Here is a 16,838-nt window from a genome sequence, read left to right as displayed (position 1 = left end):
AAATTTTGATAGATTGATCGTATAAGTATTCCGGAGACCTTGGGTGGTCTTGGATGAAGTTTTGCCTCGATTGGCGTCACTTTTGGATTTTTAGTGTGTTTCGGGAGTTTCAGAATTTAATGCTTTTTGTTAATTCGTGTACTGAATCGGGGTTGTACTTGTTTTAGGTGATTGGCAGTACGTCCGGTATTTTATCTTGACTATTAGAGAAGACTAGGGGTGGGCGCGGGTCGGCCCGGGTCGGTTATGGGCTAAAACCGCATCCGATCCGCATTATTCGGTGGGCTTAATTTTTGGACCAGAAACTGAATCTTAATGGGCTGGGCCGAAAAATTCGGGTGACCCGAATTTCAGGTCGGCTCGGTTCGGTTTCGGTTGATCGGCAGTCGTTGGTCGTCGTCGTTGGTTGGCGGCGTTGGTCGTCATCCTTGGTTGGCGTTGATCGGCTTTCGTCGTCGTCCTCAGTATGAGAGAGATGAGATGAGAGGATCGAAGGGGTCTAGAGTCTGAGAGAGATGAGAGGATCGAAGGGGTCTAGAGTCTGAGAGAGATGAGAATCTGAGAGAGAGAGATGAGAGTTTGAGACTCAGATGAGAGAGATGACAGTCTGAGAGAGAGAGATGAGAGCGACGAGAGAGATGACGGCCTCAAAGTCAGACTTTAGTCTTAGAGTTTTTTTCTATTGAGAGGAATCAGATGCATCAGGGTCTATGTGTAACCTGATTTCAACCAATGAAAACTTGACAACCATTAAAAATAGTATTAATCTAAATAAAATATATATAAATTTAAATAAAAATTAAATATTTAATTATTCGTCCGGTTCGGTTTTAATCCGGTCGGTTCAGCGACTGAACCCGGTTCCGAATCGAAAAAGACCGGTTCGGTTCGGAAAACTGATTTTTTTGGCCGTATTTCATCCGGTTCGGTCCCCGAGCCGATTTTCCGGGCCAGTTCGGCCGGTTTTGCACCTCCGGGTCGGTTTATGCCCAGCCCTAGAGAAGACGCAGCGGGACTTTAAGGTGAGTAAATCTCACAAGGTTCATTTACGAACCAAATTATTTAATTGTTGGAATTGTTGTGATAATTGTAAATCGTTTTCAAATTTAATGCTTTGTTTGAAATAATATGAACTCGATCGACTACGGTTCATAGGGCTACGGCTCCCAGGTAAAAAAATGAATTTAAGTATAAAATGAATTTCTTGGTTTTAAAATGTGTGAACTATAATTGGTATTAGTGGTCATTCCTGCGTGAATGACTACGTACATATATATTTACGTGGAATATATATATGTTGATGGCATGACGTGGTGATATGCGTATGATTTGTGAATTATTTGGATTATTATTCTGAGCATTTACTCTTTTCGGAAATGCAATATATCATGTGATTGATTGATATGATTGTGTTAAAGAGTATCTTGGGTCGAGTGTAACATTTTGGGTCATGTGGACTTTTAAATGTTCGGTCTGAGGACCTTTTGTCACATTGGTGATCGAGGCATGTTGTATACTTGAACCTCGGCCGAGGTGTCAGGTTACAATTCAGTTAGAGCTCTAGTCTGTCTGCCAAATGTACGGCTTGGGGGATAACTTTGCGTTATCGTGCTCTTGGGTACATTGCACTGCTTGGGGGATAACTTTGTGTTACCGTGCCCTTGAGTACACATTTTTAAAAGATAGTTTCAAGTGGTTTCTTTCTTTTGTTGTCCAAGAGGGACTTGATTTTCATATTATGGGTGAGTTGAGATAATATGAATTATATTGTTTGATTTAATTGATTGGTTTAATTGTAATCTCCTGAACTAAACTTTCGATGCAGGGATTACTAATTGTTACCTAGTGTGATTATATGTTTGGTTGTGTTTGTGGAGTTAAATGTTGTTGCTTTAATTTATCTCACAAATTGAGAAATTATAAGCATAAGTGACGTGAGTCATTTTAATTTAGTTTACTCATATGGGCTGAAAAGCTTACCGGGTTTGTTGTTTACATTCCCGGTGCACTATTCTATGGTGTAGGGGTTATTGTGCAGGTTAGAATATCGGGTGATCGTTATCAAAGCTGAGGTGGACTTTCCGTCACGTGGTGTAGAAGGGCGCTTTTACTTGTAGTCTTCCGCTGTGTAGTGAGTTGGTGAGAGTGGTTACACGTTGAATTGATATTCAGTTTAATTTGTAAACTATTGTAATGTAATATGTGACTCTAAAGAACGAGTCGGTATTGACATTGTGAGTTTAGTTTGTTTGTTGCTTAGTTTATTTGAAAAATTTTCTAAGAGTCTTCTTGTGATTGTTTGTTCTCGCGTTTCGGATTTGAATTCCTTTATTCAAAATTCGGGGCGTGACAAGTTGCTTGTGTAGGTGGAGGATCAAACGCTATGGGACTCTTCCATGAGTTCGTTGAAGACAAAGATGTTCGATTGATAGGAGTAGAAGCTGCAGGGTTTGGATTGGATAGTGGAGCATGCTGCAACTTTGACAAAAGGTGATGTTGGGGTTTTGCACGGAGCTATGAGCTACTTGTTACAGGATGAAGATGGCCAAATTATTGAGCCTCATTCTATAAGTGCAGGCTTAGATTATCCTGGGGTTGGACCGGAGCACAGTTTTCTGAAAGACTTGGGGCGTGCTGAGTACTACAGCGTTACTAACGATGAAGCATTGGAAGCTTTTAAAAAATTGTCACAACTTGAGGGAATAATTCCAGCTATGGAGACCTCTCATCACTATGCCAATAATGCCTTCAGACGACAGAATTCTTGTTTTCTGTCGTCTGCATTTTTTAAACTTCTTTAGACAACATATATATTAATTATGTTGTCTGAATAGCATAAGAATCTGTTTGGCTCTAATTTTGCTGCAGCTGGTCAACAGTCTCTTTTCTGCGCGGGCGTGCCAGCACCGTTCGGGTGCGGTCGTCGGGGGTGTCCCTTGACCTGACTTCTTTCAAGCAATTGTGGACGAGGAGAGCACCAACCTCGTCGTGGGATTCTTTGTGCCTCGTGGCGAGGACTTTTGCTGAGCTTCTTGAAAATCACAATCGATACTCGATGTTGTAGATCGAGCAGAGCGTGAACCACTGGGAAGTGAGGAGAACTTGCTAAAGCGTGACTTTAGCTTGGCTGGGTTGCTAGGGCGTTACCCTTGCTTGGCTGGTTCTGTAACCGTTGTGGTCGCGGCACTACCGTCGGCTCCCGAGGAGACTAGGACCGAAGTACGTTGACAGAGGGTTTGGTGGCACTGAAAGTCGGCTTCTGAGAAGACTAGGACTAGGAGTGTGATCACCGCTGAGAGAAAGAGAAGGAGAGGAGTTGCTCTTAGAGAGGTTTGCTCTAGAGAGAACTTAGATCATCTTAGAGATGTTGTTGTTGTATGTGAATGGGTGTTTTAGAATGAGAGGAGAAGGTGTTTATATAGGGAAGAAAAAGAAGAGTGAAATGATGAGTAGAAGAAAAATAATGAAAGTGGAGTATGAAAGTGATTTGTAAAATATGAAAAAGATAGAGAAATGATGAAATGAAAGCAAGGCATGAAAGTGCAAAAACATGGAAGTGATGATGATCTATTAAAGAGATTGTAGTAGGAAAATATATCCAAGGAAAAAAAGAAAAGCATCTAGCTTTCTTCATGTGGGTAGGAAACATGAACATGTGAATATTGAGCTGGTTTTAGGTCAGTTTCTGCCCCTTTATTCCTTCAATTATTTCTCCAACAAGCCTTCATAATGAGCCTTCAACTTCTTCATAAAAAATATTCCACTATGAGTGTAGATCATCCTGACAAATTTTCAGAGCTTTATTCCATGCGGTTGGGCTGGAAATGCTGCTGGACCTCTTACAGGTCCAGTTTTCCAGTTTTGCTTCTGTAGAAAATTGGACTGATTTTTTGAAGGCCTTCCACTCAAATCTAGCTCTGGCACTCTTCATAAGAAATGATCCTTGGGCTTTCTAGAATTAATCTGGAAAGTTTTAGCTCATTTAGATTTCATTTGGTTAGTCTGCCGCCCCTCCTTCCTTGTTTAGCTCGTTTCTCCTAGCCGAAGTAGGAAAATGTGCTAAAGTTGACTTTTCATGTTTCCATGCTTCCATGCTTTCATAGTAGGCTTTATTTAGCCTCTAAATATATATTTCGAACTTGTCGACAATATATAGCTTGAGCCACTGATATTGGCTCAATTTCTCCAAGACACGCCTTGTCAGGCCAAAATGCTTCTTTTAGGTCCAAACAGAATCCATACTATTTTAGTTTTTCTTGCTTTGAAAAATTCAGACGACAGATAAATGTCTATGAATAAACCGAGAAATTCTCATTTTCCGTTGAAAAAATAAGACGACAGATTTATGTTGTCTGAGTGAAACGGGGATCACCTTGTGTGTCCAAAAATTGTTTTTTGTTACCATGTAAACTTATCATCAATTTGCCTTAACATGTCCGCGTTTTTCCCACACTTGGTCAAAAAATAAAAAGGGCTAAATACAAATTACTACCCTGTGGTTTAGGTCCAAAATCAATTCAGTCCCTGAACTTCTAATTTCATCAAAAACACCCCTGCACTTTCAATTTTGATCTAATAGGTCCAATTTGTTAGTTTTCCGACAATTGAGTTATTTAACTTGTTAATGTGGATCATATATGGCCTATGTTTTATGATGTGGTGTCGAGGTGGTCTGCATTATCAATTTAGGAGTGAGTCCTACTATTAAAAATAAATAGTTTTTCAACAAATAATCCAACTATTTGAAAGAATATTAACGAATTGGACCTATTAGATCAAAATTGAAAATGCATGGGTGTTTTTGATGAAATTAGAAGTCCAAGGACTGATTGATTTTGGACCTAAACCACAGGGTACTAACTAGTATTTAGCCCAAATAAAAAACACCTTGTCGCGCCTAGCTCTCTCTCGACCCAGTAGCAACCCTAGGCAACCCAGAGGAATAACCCAGCAACATCCCATCCATTACCAGCACCCAACCCAGATTCCCTTGATTCCTCTCCATCAAAAAAGACAGAAGATTCCTTTGCACTCTCCGAACTAGGTTTTCCCAGAACTGGAGTTCTTCGATTTCAAGAGCTAGAGTCCGAAGTATTCGGTATTGTTAATTGCATGGTAAGCTCGTTCTTCCTCTTAGGGTTTCGACTTCGATTCGTTTTGGATTTTAGGGTTTTGTTGGGATATTGATTTGGGGGTTTTGCTAATTTTCTTTGAAATTAGATTGGGGCATTAGGGATTTTGTTGATTTACAGGTTAGAGGTGACTGAAATGGAATTGAATTTTACTCAGGTTTAGGGATCTGGTACTGAGTTTTTGGATTGCCTTATTGGTTTATTCTTTAATTCGATTTGGGGTGTTTATTAGCTATAACCTTTGAATAAAATTTGCTTGAACTTTATGGGTGTTCTTCAAATCGTTTTGAGCTAGACTCCGATTCGTCGTCGTTGTACTGTCTCCAACTCTGAAGCCGCCGCTGCTAAATGACGCCAACAATTTGGCTCAGGGTCAGGGTCTGCCATCGATGGATCCTCGAGATTGCTGCGCGGGGGGAGGGCCGTGAACGAGGTTGAGGAAATGCATGACGATAACGAAACAGAGACAACCAAAATGGAAAATCGGCGACCGGCCAAAACAGAGGTGGGCAACGTCGGGGGACGCCGCTAATCACAAGTCAAAGACGGGAGCTTTGACGGCAAAGCCTGAGCCTCTGCGTTTGGAAGCCTCTCCAAATTCTGGAAAGTCTCTTCTTTTAAGTTGCAAGAATGGATTTTTGGTGTTTTCTGATCGGGGTATAGAATGATTGAACAGAGGGACGAGAATTTGGGCAATTGGGGAGTGGAGATATGGAATCACTTGGCATGGATTTGCAAAGGTACCAGCTTTGTCGATTATTTCATTCTAAGCACATAAAATTTCTTGAAGTGGGATCAATCCAATTACTATACCCTGTTAGTAGACAATTATGCTCTGTAATATGGACATTTTTAGCAACCAGTGCAATGCTCTTCAGAGGCTAGGATTATAGACTTTCTACAAGAGGTTCAAGGGACCAAGCTGATAAATTTTACAAAGGAGTATTTAATTTTGTGATGTTTGACATTGATTCAAATAACATAGTCGTCATTGTCATCGCTTAATTGCAATGCCATATTACAAACCCAATGGTACATTCCCAGGCTTGAGAGTGATGCTACCAACAACTGAGCTACGACTTAGTCCTATTGATACATACTAATTTGTTCATGTATTGTTGTGGCTTTTTCCTGAACATGAGCTAGGTTTTCAAAAGGACACTTCAATCTTTATTCACCATTCCTTGTCCTGCCACTGCTTTGCTTTCTTTTAATACCTATCATCCATATTCATAATTTACTGGTTAATGTACCGCACATTTCTCCAGAAACCACATTGGTTATCTTTGAACCTTTGATATATATATTTTGTCACTGAGCTAGCCGATCACTTTGAAATAGTCTTATAGATGATTCTCAGGTAACCTTCACTTTGTGATTCTCAGGTATCTCTATAAACTGATTTGTTAATTACTTATAATTTGCACAAATCCAGGCTTTCGCAAAAGCATGGAGAGCCTCCTGCCTAGCTACTCAAGCTGATCAAGCAAAGATCGTCATGCCTGCTGCAAAAACTTTCCTGTTGCAACCGACAGTTTTCAAACTCTGTACATGTTGAGGTAAGATGGGTAGAGTGGTATTCATGCTTGCTGATACTCTTCAGGATATAAGGTTCCAGGATTTGTGTTTATGCTTCATACTTTGTCCAAATCTTGCTCTTTCTTGGTGTGCAATACTGGTTTTCTTGCTGCACAAAATTGTTGTGTGATGCCCATGTATTTATGCTTCACACTTTGTCCAAAAATACACGTACTCCTATTTCAAGTTTCAAAGTGGCAAAATGTTGGAATCTTTCTTCTAATGGCTTTAGTCAGGATCTCATCAGACAACTTATTGGGCATATCTCCTAATCTCACTGACTGCTACAAACTTATGATGGTAATTACGGGAAATTTTTTTGGTAGAGTGACTTATATTAATGCCAACATTTGTAGTGCATGAGAGACCTTTTTGGAGCTGTCAGGAAGGAACAGAAAGAGGTGGTGGCAAGAATAAAAGATCTGAAAGGGGAAGAACGGGGAGTAGGGTCTGTGCTTGATCAAAAGAAGGGAGCAGAAATAGTTAAGGAGACGTTGGAGGAGCTAGGTAACATTTGACTAGAGCCACTATATCAATTGAGCTTACACCCTCTGGTATTGATGCATTAATTGAATATGATATAGGTGATATTACAACATTAGACTCCCTCCAATTGGAACTCCAAAAACTGCAAATAGAAAGTACAGTGACAATCAGCATCCATGCCAACATTAAAAGGAATACTGTAATTTTAGTTAATTTTATGCCAACAACCATGGTACTATGAAAGCAGAATAAAGTTATAGAAACTTACCAGTAGGTGATAGAGTTGCAGATCTCGTGCTTTTATTGTATCACATACACTGCCAACTTGAAGCTTGTTATATGCAATGCACTCTTTTTCCTCTGTCGGTGAATGTTTTTATGCAAGACCTTATCAAATTTGTCATTTGTCATGATTATTCAGGAGCACCCGAGAAAGCACATCATGCAGCTTGATAAGGAACTCAGACACTGTTAGAACCCCTGGTTCTGCAACAAGGCGGTCAAGTTCTATTGCAAATAACCAAAGAGTAAGAAATGATACACAAAGGACTATTCCAACTGCACTTGATATGGACGAGTTTTTTGCCCAAGTTGCTCTATCTACTCTATGGATGCCTTCTAGGCTTTTGTCTTAGTTAGATTAGGATCAAGATATTATGCTGATAATAACAATGACAGTACTTGAAATTGGCTAATGTAAAAGCTAGCTTGCTAGTTTTGTATTGTGGTACTGATGAGATTGTATATTGGTGCGTTAATAGATGCAATGAGAAATTTGCTGATTTTAGGTCCTATAATATGGCTTTGATGATTGTTCAAAATGAATGAGGTTTGATATGGTTTAGATCCAACACATGCAGGTTTATGATATGTTGTACCACAAATACAGTAACAACAAAAAAGAACAACTATATATTTGTCGTTCCTACATACTTGTAACAACATAAAACTGAATTTTAATTCATTATCAAACAACAGAACTACCTCTAACAAACAACAGAAAAGCGAAGTTCATTTAATTATCATACAACAGAATTCGATTTCGTAGTGACGTTGTTTTTAGCTTATATCAACAGTCAAATGTCTTTGAAAATGCATTCAGACAACAGATTGTTAAACAAGCCTTTATTTTGGTAACTTCAGACAACATATAAATGTGTTCTTATTACATGTCAGACAACAGCAGTTTTATTAAAACTGTAGTTTGTAGTTCATTTGAACAACATTAATCTGTCGTTGTATGTGATTATTAACGACAAAAAGTCCAAAATCCTTCAGTGTTGGATTGTTCAGACGACAGAGCCTTGTGAAACTTTTGTTGTTTGAGTGAGAAGAGACGACAGAGGATATCTGTCGTCTGATGCCGTAAGAGACGGCAGCTGGATAGACAACATATAATTTACATATCAGACGACAGATGAGATCTGTCGTTTGAAGGCTTTATTGGCATAGTGCATGCACTAGCCTACTTCGAAAAGTTGTGTCCTACTCTTCCTAATGGGGCAAAGGTATCGTCCTTAACTGCAGTGGCAGAGGGGATAAGGATGTTCATACTGCCATCAAGCACTTGCAGGTGTGAGGGTATCATTATTGAACGACACAACAAATGGTCATTTCTGTGAAACTAGGATCGTAGTTAAGAAACAAATTAAATCTTATTATGTACACAATGTGTCTATGTAGTTGACATATTAAAGCAATCGAAAGAAGCAATTCAAGTGATTTATAGTAAAAATACTGGAAGCTCTTCTTTTAAAAAATACATGTAAAGTGCTTCTTGAAATGTTCTTACATACTAGTAAAGTTTAACACTAATCTGTTATGAATCCTCTACTTTTTTTTGTTACACAGCAATTCCGGATACTCTAGAATATGATGACTTAAAATTTTTTTGTTTTTGTTTTTAGCTTATATAATGTCATTGCATCTATAAGATGCCATCAAAATTGGAGGCATGCCTAGTCATCTCAACACATGGATAGCGATGTGAGTGTAACAATAGCTTGTCTTGTGATGTGATGTGCCTGACGACCTCTTCCTCTTCATGAAAAGAGATAGTTCTTGGGTTGATTGTGTCCTCAATTAACACTGGTAGAGCAATTATAGTGCTTAGGGTTTAGACCAAGTAACAGTGCTCCCCACAAACTGTATGTGGTGAGGTGGAATGTATCATTAGTGATTTTGGCTGTCATGCATATAGAAACGATTGGCTGGCTGATATCTGATATATGTAAACGGTTAACTCAGTCATAGCCGAATGACTGAATGTGGTGCTAGGGATGAATATATATATATATATATATATATATATATATATAGAATGACTGAATGTGGTGCTAGGGATGAATATATATATATATATATATATATATATATATATATATATATATAGGTCCGTTCTAAAAGAAAACCTCCTTAAACTTAAAAAGTAAGGATGTATTTTAATAATCACAACAACTTATTCTCTAGTTATCTACACACATATGAATCATACAAAAAATTGGCCAAATCAGAAAACGTTTAACCATTTGATTATCGATCACAATGTTCGTTTAACTTTTATCTAATGAATTACATTTGTTTACACATTTTTGAATGACCAAATGATTATGAATTTGGTTAATTTTTTATAGACATTATTCTTGCATAAGAATCTAAAGGATCAGCAGTTGTGATCATTGAATTAGGTGTCACATACTTGTGCAAAATAACAAATATCTTCAAATTCTTAAAGTAAGGAGGTCCTCTTTAGAATGGACCTATATATATATATATATATATATATATATATATATAAATTGATCTGTAAACTAGCTTATATCTTTATACAGAGAGAATTTGATTAATTGACAGAGATCTATGTCCACATTCAGTGTTAGCTTTCACTACAAACAATGCATGTGTGGAGGAAGCATAATTCAAGATCTTAGAACAATTTTCCAAAGACAGAATTATTGCCAATCCAAATGTGCATATATAACGACTCTCTGGGCTTTTGTTCTATGCTCATTTCATGATAGGTTTGAATTTAGTATATCCCAACAAGTGGACTCGAGGAGAGCACTCAACAAATGGGGAACAACAAAAACGGAGCCGGACTCGGAGGTGATCACATGCATGATTATATGCATGTCACTTTTAATTAATTAAAGAATCAACTTACAGAATTCGATTTAGAAGGGTTCAGTGGCGAATCGATCAACTAAGTTCCTGTCAGATAGGGAGATCAGACAATCATCGACTAGGTTAAGACTCCGAGTGCTTTGGTTATCGTTTGGAGGAATAGAGGGAGCAGGAGAATAAAAGTTTTAGGTTAGAGTTTTAACTTTTCATTTAAACTTCCATGAGGTCCAGATCAAAAAAACAATACAAGGTTTGTCGGCTGCAACTGACATTTCATATTCGAGAATACATGCAGGGGAAGCATACCATAAAAATAAATACATAAATAAATTTTAATTTGACATCTCATCCAATTCCGTACTCTAGTGTTACTCTAAAGTTGGCCTGCACCAAAGACGAAAGAAGGCAAATATCAATCACACTGACCAGCCCACAACTCACGCAATTGTTAGATTAAGGCTCGTGGAACTCGCGAGGGGTGAACCGAACTGATGTCTGTATTTACAACTTATTCCATGATTGGACACGGAATCTGGGAATCTAAATTGATAGGTCAAAATGTATGGTATAAGTTTTTTTTTTTTTTTTTAGACTAAATAGAATCCATTAATAACAAAAAAAATACATCACATTGGAATAACCGGTTGTGGTATCAACACCACGGACCTACCAAGATCTATAGTTACGGGTCCGTCACTAATAGTAACATTCATGAACCGAAAAAGTCCAACCCCTAACCAATTTTTTCGCCCATTACCCCAAGCTACAATGAAAGATAACCAACCCCGAGGGTCACGATACGACCTTGCCACCAACATCCAGACAAACCACTTCACCATCTTCGACACCATGTCCATATACTGCCAGACCACGTGCAAGGGAAATCCACCATTCTGTTGATAACCAAAAAGCACCAAACTTATAACATATAGTTCCAGGAGTAACACCATAGAGATGGCACCACAGCATGACCAAAACCTCCAAACCCTAGCTCAAATGAGTAGGGACTTATTTGACCTAACCAAAAATCTGAAAATAAAATCCTAATAAAAAACTAAAAAAAACTGCCATGATCAGTCAACCGCTCAGGTGCCCCCACCTCCAACCGCCCAATAACGACTACCAGCCCACTGCACAGCCTATTCGACTTAGCCACCTGATATCCAACCAGCCATCGATGACAAACCAAGCACCGTCTCCATACATCATCCTAAAACCAAACTCATGACCCAGTTTCATACCCCATGCCCACAGAGCCACCAAACACCATGAACTCAATCGAGATTGCCACAAATCTCGTCATCCAACATCCCAAGAACACCTCTACGTCTGCTCAGCCTCCATGAACCTAGAGTCATCCACCTCCACCATCCCTAATGTATCCCACCACAGTCATGTCTATCACCGCCGTTCCACCAGCCATAACCAACATATCGAATAGGGACAACCCCAACCAACTCAAGCAGTGATTACAAGCATTTTTATACATGTAATTATATCTAAAACACTAAAAATAAGTTAATCCTCAAGTTAATTATTATGTAATTAATCCATTTTTATTTATATTGTAGCAAATAAGGGGAGTTGTAGATTTCAGAATAAGTCATGCGAAATTGGAGCAAATTAGAGTTTCCGACAAAAAGTTAACATTGGTCAACCATAGTCAATATGATCAAAGAAGCCGAATCCGATTATTCCAAGATAATGCGTTCGAATGTACCTTGAGACCGGAGAAGAAGAGATGTACCTTGCGTCCGGATAATGCGTTCGGATGTACTCTTATTTCAGTTTCCTTTTTCCTTTTAATTATTTTTGTTTTTCTCTCCTTGTCCATTCACATGCTGTCACGTGGCAGTCCATCCCATCTCAACATCAGCAGCGCACACCTTATCTCATTATCCTTTCCTCTTTCTCACGAAATGATGCCAGCCACCCACAAAAAATCACTCTCTCCTCTCTTTTCAAAACACACAGACCTTAGACCTAATTCTATTCCCTTTTTCTAACAGAGCCGCGCACTCTCTCCTCTTCCATTCTTCATTTTTAATTTCATCTTTTGGGATTGGACACTTAAGGCTTTAAAGGAATCATCATTAAGAGCACAAATCTTATTTTAAGTAGTTGAGTGAAGAAATTGCTTGGTTCTAGCCCATAGCTAGGAGTGACCAAGCTAACTCTCCCCTCTCTTCCTTATTATCTAGTTCATAATTTTTGTGTACTTTTGTTGATGAATTCTTGTATGGGTAGTGAGTAGTTCAAATTGAGAGTTAGGGTTGTGAAGGTCTAACTCATCTTGTGTAAATATTGATGCTTTAATAAAATAAATGCATTTTTTTTCATGTGTATGCTTTAAATCCGAATTTATTGGTCCTTAGAAGCATGTTTCTAGGCTTTGTCACATTTTGAAATTATGTTGTGGGCAATTGTGATGATTAGATTGATAATTTGACAACTTATTAGTCTATGACGCGCATCTAGGATTTAAGTGTTGTAACCATTAGCTAGCTTAAGTGTAGCTAAACTTGTTTGGGTCTCTATTATATTGTTTTCTAGGCCTCTAATTTTAGATATTGCGGCCTTAACCGGCGTAATGCCTAAGTTAGAGAGTTAATTATGGCCCTAGCCGGCATAATCAATACACCGAAAGTATAATTAATTTAGTAGCCTTGACCGGTACTAGATACGGGACTTAGAATGAAGGTGAACCATGCCCGAACAGGAAAAACGACGACTATCAAAACCAGTAGCACCGCCACTAGAGAATGAAGGTGAACCATGCCAGAACAGGCAAACCTTTCATAGCAGATATGACCTCAACAAACGACAAGAAAAAAGGAACCATAGGCCCGTCCGGCTGCACCCACCTTATGCAGACGAGGCATGACGCCGTTGCTGGCACAGAGGGACCGCCGGACAAGCAGTAGAAAGCCTTTTGAAATCCCGAACCCCAAAACGCTATGTTTTTCTCAGCTCTCACCCTTTGAGACACTGTTATCTATGGTATAAATTTAAGACCTTAATTTAATAAAGGGGAGTGAAATTTGCACTCCCATTTTGTAAACCACACTCCCATTATCTCTTTTGTTCATTAAATTTCCTAAATTACCCTTACCATCTTTCTATATTTTCCTTGCCCCTCATTGCCTTCTGCAGCTCCTTTCTCTATAATCTTCTCTCTCTCTCTCTCTCTCCCATATCAACTCATAGACCAAAAAGATCATCGATCTAACCACCAGTGCCCATCACATTTGGCTTGCCTGTTCGTGTGAAGCAACCCTGAGCTGCTATACTCCGAGAGCGAGAAGCTTGAACCAATTTGCTCCACGAGGGCCTTTGAGGCTATTGCATCTATGCAGCGGCTAACTACTGTGAGCTCATCATTTAGAGGAAGTAGAGTCTGAATACGTTTGTTATAATCACACTTTACACCCTCTAAGTAGCTTGGCAGATCCATGAATGCTGGTTTCGATTCGATCAAAACCGGGGTTGATTGAAGTTCATCGAGTTGGGGATGAGGTGATTTCCAGCTTAAATTTAGGCTCATTAGTGGTCTAACCATAAATTAGAAATTTCAATTTTAAGCAATGGCAACAGAGCCTTCATGATTGAAAAGGACGAGAAGAAAATGTTTTCCCTTAGAACTCGATCAGAATGTGAGAACTAAAGAAAAGAAATGAAAATAAGAAAAAAGAAAAGAAGAGAAGAGATGAAGAACTAGGGGTATTTTTGGAATAAATAATAAAGGGAGTGTGGTTTACAAAAAGGGGAATGCAAATTTCACTCCCCTTTAATAAAATATAAATGTATAATATGTCTGACACGCAAGAATGCACGTCATAATTTGAACGTCGTAAAAGATTGTTTACTATAGTTGTTTAAAGATTGCAAAAATAAATTATTGAAAGTTGATTAACCACATTCAAATATTCAAAACTTTATCACTAACAATAGGTTAACTTGTGATGACCTTAAATTCTTTTGTCCTTTTTAATACAAAAATGACTAACAACTTAAAAGTGTAAAGCCATGGGAACTGCGAGAGAGTATTCAGTGCACCAACGCACTTACAACAACATGATTGGATGGCTAGATACAACTAGTATATTTTTTTGTTATTAAAAAAAAACTGCCTATAAATATCAACGGCTGAGATTTGCTAAATTTATTGGTTAAGCATTGCCAGAGCATAGAAGAAATTTTCCGAAAATGCAGTTTGAAAATATAAAACTATTAACATGAGACCTTGATCATTGTGATGTACTAATTTTGGTTTTCGAAATTCTCATAGGTCATCGATCAATTTGGATTAAAGAGAATGTATTAAGTATAACGGTGTTCAGATTAGAGATTGAGAATAGATTAATTATAACAGTGATCATGAAACTAATGAAGCATTTATCGAATCAAATATGCTATTTATTCCAAAGCTAGCAGTCTGAACATTAATTAAAACTTTTAAAGTATTAGACAAGTATACAAATCATTGTGATAAACGACCTCTATGCAAAAGTTATCAAGCATGTGATCCCGATTCTCTTCGAAAAGACAAAAGCAAACTCTTTATAAAGAACCTATGAGATAGCAAATTGTTGAGGTTTTAGTTTTTGATGAAATACTAGCTAGCTAGGCCATGTGGGAATTTGATTCTATTTCTCATGGTGTAGATCAACTAGTAAACTTTGAATATCTGCACAAGTTGTTTAAGGATATAAAGCTGAACTTTAACCGTCAAAAGAAAGAATGATATTGCATATGATCGTTCACCAAATTTTGTTGAAAACCCAACTTGCGAGAGTGTACAATTAAAAGTGAATACAAATTGGAACCTAGAATGGATTATGCGCACCTTCTGAAGTTTACCGGAGAGATGAGGTAGCCTACTCCAACACATAAAATGCTATAGAGTTCCGCTTTCGGCCTTTACTTATTTGAAAAACCAAAAAGATATTTATTAGATTACTATTTTTTTTCTTTTTTTTTTAGTGAAATTGACAAATCCTTTTTTCCACTATCTGAATCATCAATCATGGCTTTAAAATTTAGGTCTGCAGTATATTAGTCAGAAAAGACAATACGGGTGTCAACTACTAACTTCATTATAACCTTGTTTACTACATTCATAAGTCAAAATTACGGAGTTATTTGTAAAAGTGCCACAGAAGAATTTTCCAATAATACCAACTAAACTTTATAATTTTTTTTTTTAACTTAAATACACTTTATGATGATGCTCTCTTCTCTGACTCCCGCAAGGGAGGTTTCTCGACGGCGACTATCTTCGGGTGGTGTCGGTCTTGTGCTTTTGACTGCGAAGGGTATCTTTCCTCCTTTCTCTAGTTTACTTCTTGGTGCTGCCGGCGGGATTTCTTGTCGGGGCTCCTTGCTCCTGTGCTTCTGCCTAATATTGCTCATCGCCGGCGTTGGGTATGGTGATGGTGGTGTTGATCTGAGATTGGATCGGACTGTTAGTGATGTGGGGCGAATGGATAGTGGTGCTTGGCCTGGGGAATTCAGCGATGTTTGGCCTGCGGAAGTCGGTGGTGCTTGGACCTGTGGTGGTCGTCGCCTTGATTATCCAGGTTGGTTTGCTCGGGATTACATAGCTCTGATGGTGTTAATGGTGGATCGGTCTTGCTTGTCGGCGGTCCGGTGCTCGAATTCGGATCCAATTGTGCAGTATGTCCTGTGCGGCGGCGATCTCTTCGACGCCAGCAATGGTTTCCATGGGAGCAGTAGCTTCCATGGCGATGGCGGGGGTCTCCCAGAGGGTGGCGGCAGTAGCAGTGCTAGGTTTTGGGCCCACATGGAGGTGGCGGCGGCAACACTAGGGTTGTCTTCTCCTCTAGGGTTTGCGGAAATTGGGCCTTGGATATGGTCCATTTCTGTTGGGCTCCGGGTTCGTTGTTGGCCTATGTTTTTATTTTTTAATTTAGTAGTGGGCCTTTCTCTTTTTGTCCAAAAAGAGGGTGGGTCTGTATTTTTCTTGGCTTGAGCGGGAAAGCACGCGAAGAAAGGTTGGGGCTCTGTTGTCTTTTTTAATTTTCTTCAGAGCTCTAATTTTTCTTTGTCTGAGCTTAATACGAAAAGGTGGGTGTGCAAGGGGTGTGCTGAGTAGTACGCTTGTGTGAGGGGTGTGCTAGTGTAGTGTGCTCTATGTAATGGCTTCTTCTGACGGCCCTATGGGCAAGTCGTTATTGTACTGCTTGCTGAACTTTATAAAAGTGTGACATTTTCAACTCAAAAAAAAAAAAACTTTATAATTTTTAGCAACGCCAATTTTTTTAGAAAGCTTTAGGGTTTTCTCTCTTTCTCATCACCATCGTCTATCTTAGCAACAATGGTTGCTACATTACTTGAAATCTCTGAGAAGAAAAAAGTCAAGTTCATATGTATCGAAAGCGCTACAATCTCACAACATCATTATAATGTATGTACGTTGTCTTCTCTCTTTGAATAAGAAGAATGAACAAAAGGCTCTCATGGGTATCTTGTCCCTCGTTTGGGGTTTGAAAAATTGAT

At 38.7% G+C, this 16,838-nt stretch overlaps 1 long non-coding RNA gene across 1 annotated transcript; it reads left to right on the top strand.

Moving 5' to 3' along the window:
- Positions 1 to 4,890: 4,890 nt before the first annotated feature.
- LOC133740060 (uncharacterized) lies at positions 4,891 to 7,993 on the top strand. Its single transcript, XR_009861001.1, has 5 exons — positions 4,891 to 5,115; positions 5,428 to 5,872; positions 6,568 to 6,691; positions 7,067 to 7,217; positions 7,618 to 7,993. It is a non-coding gene; the product is annotated as an uncharacterized LOC133740060 (long non-coding RNA).
- The last annotated feature ends 8,845 nt before the right edge of the window (positions 7,994 to 16,838 follow it).

The sequence above is a fragment of the Rosa rugosa genome, chromosome 3 (genome assembly GCF_958449725.1).
Source record: "Rosa rugosa chromosome 3, drRosRugo1.1, whole genome shotgun sequence".
Taxonomy (NCBI): Eukaryota; Viridiplantae; Streptophyta; class Magnoliopsida; order Rosales; family Rosaceae; genus Rosa; species Rosa rugosa.
Note: the sequence above shows the minus strand (reverse complement) of the source record. Positions and strands in the feature narration are given on the sequence as shown.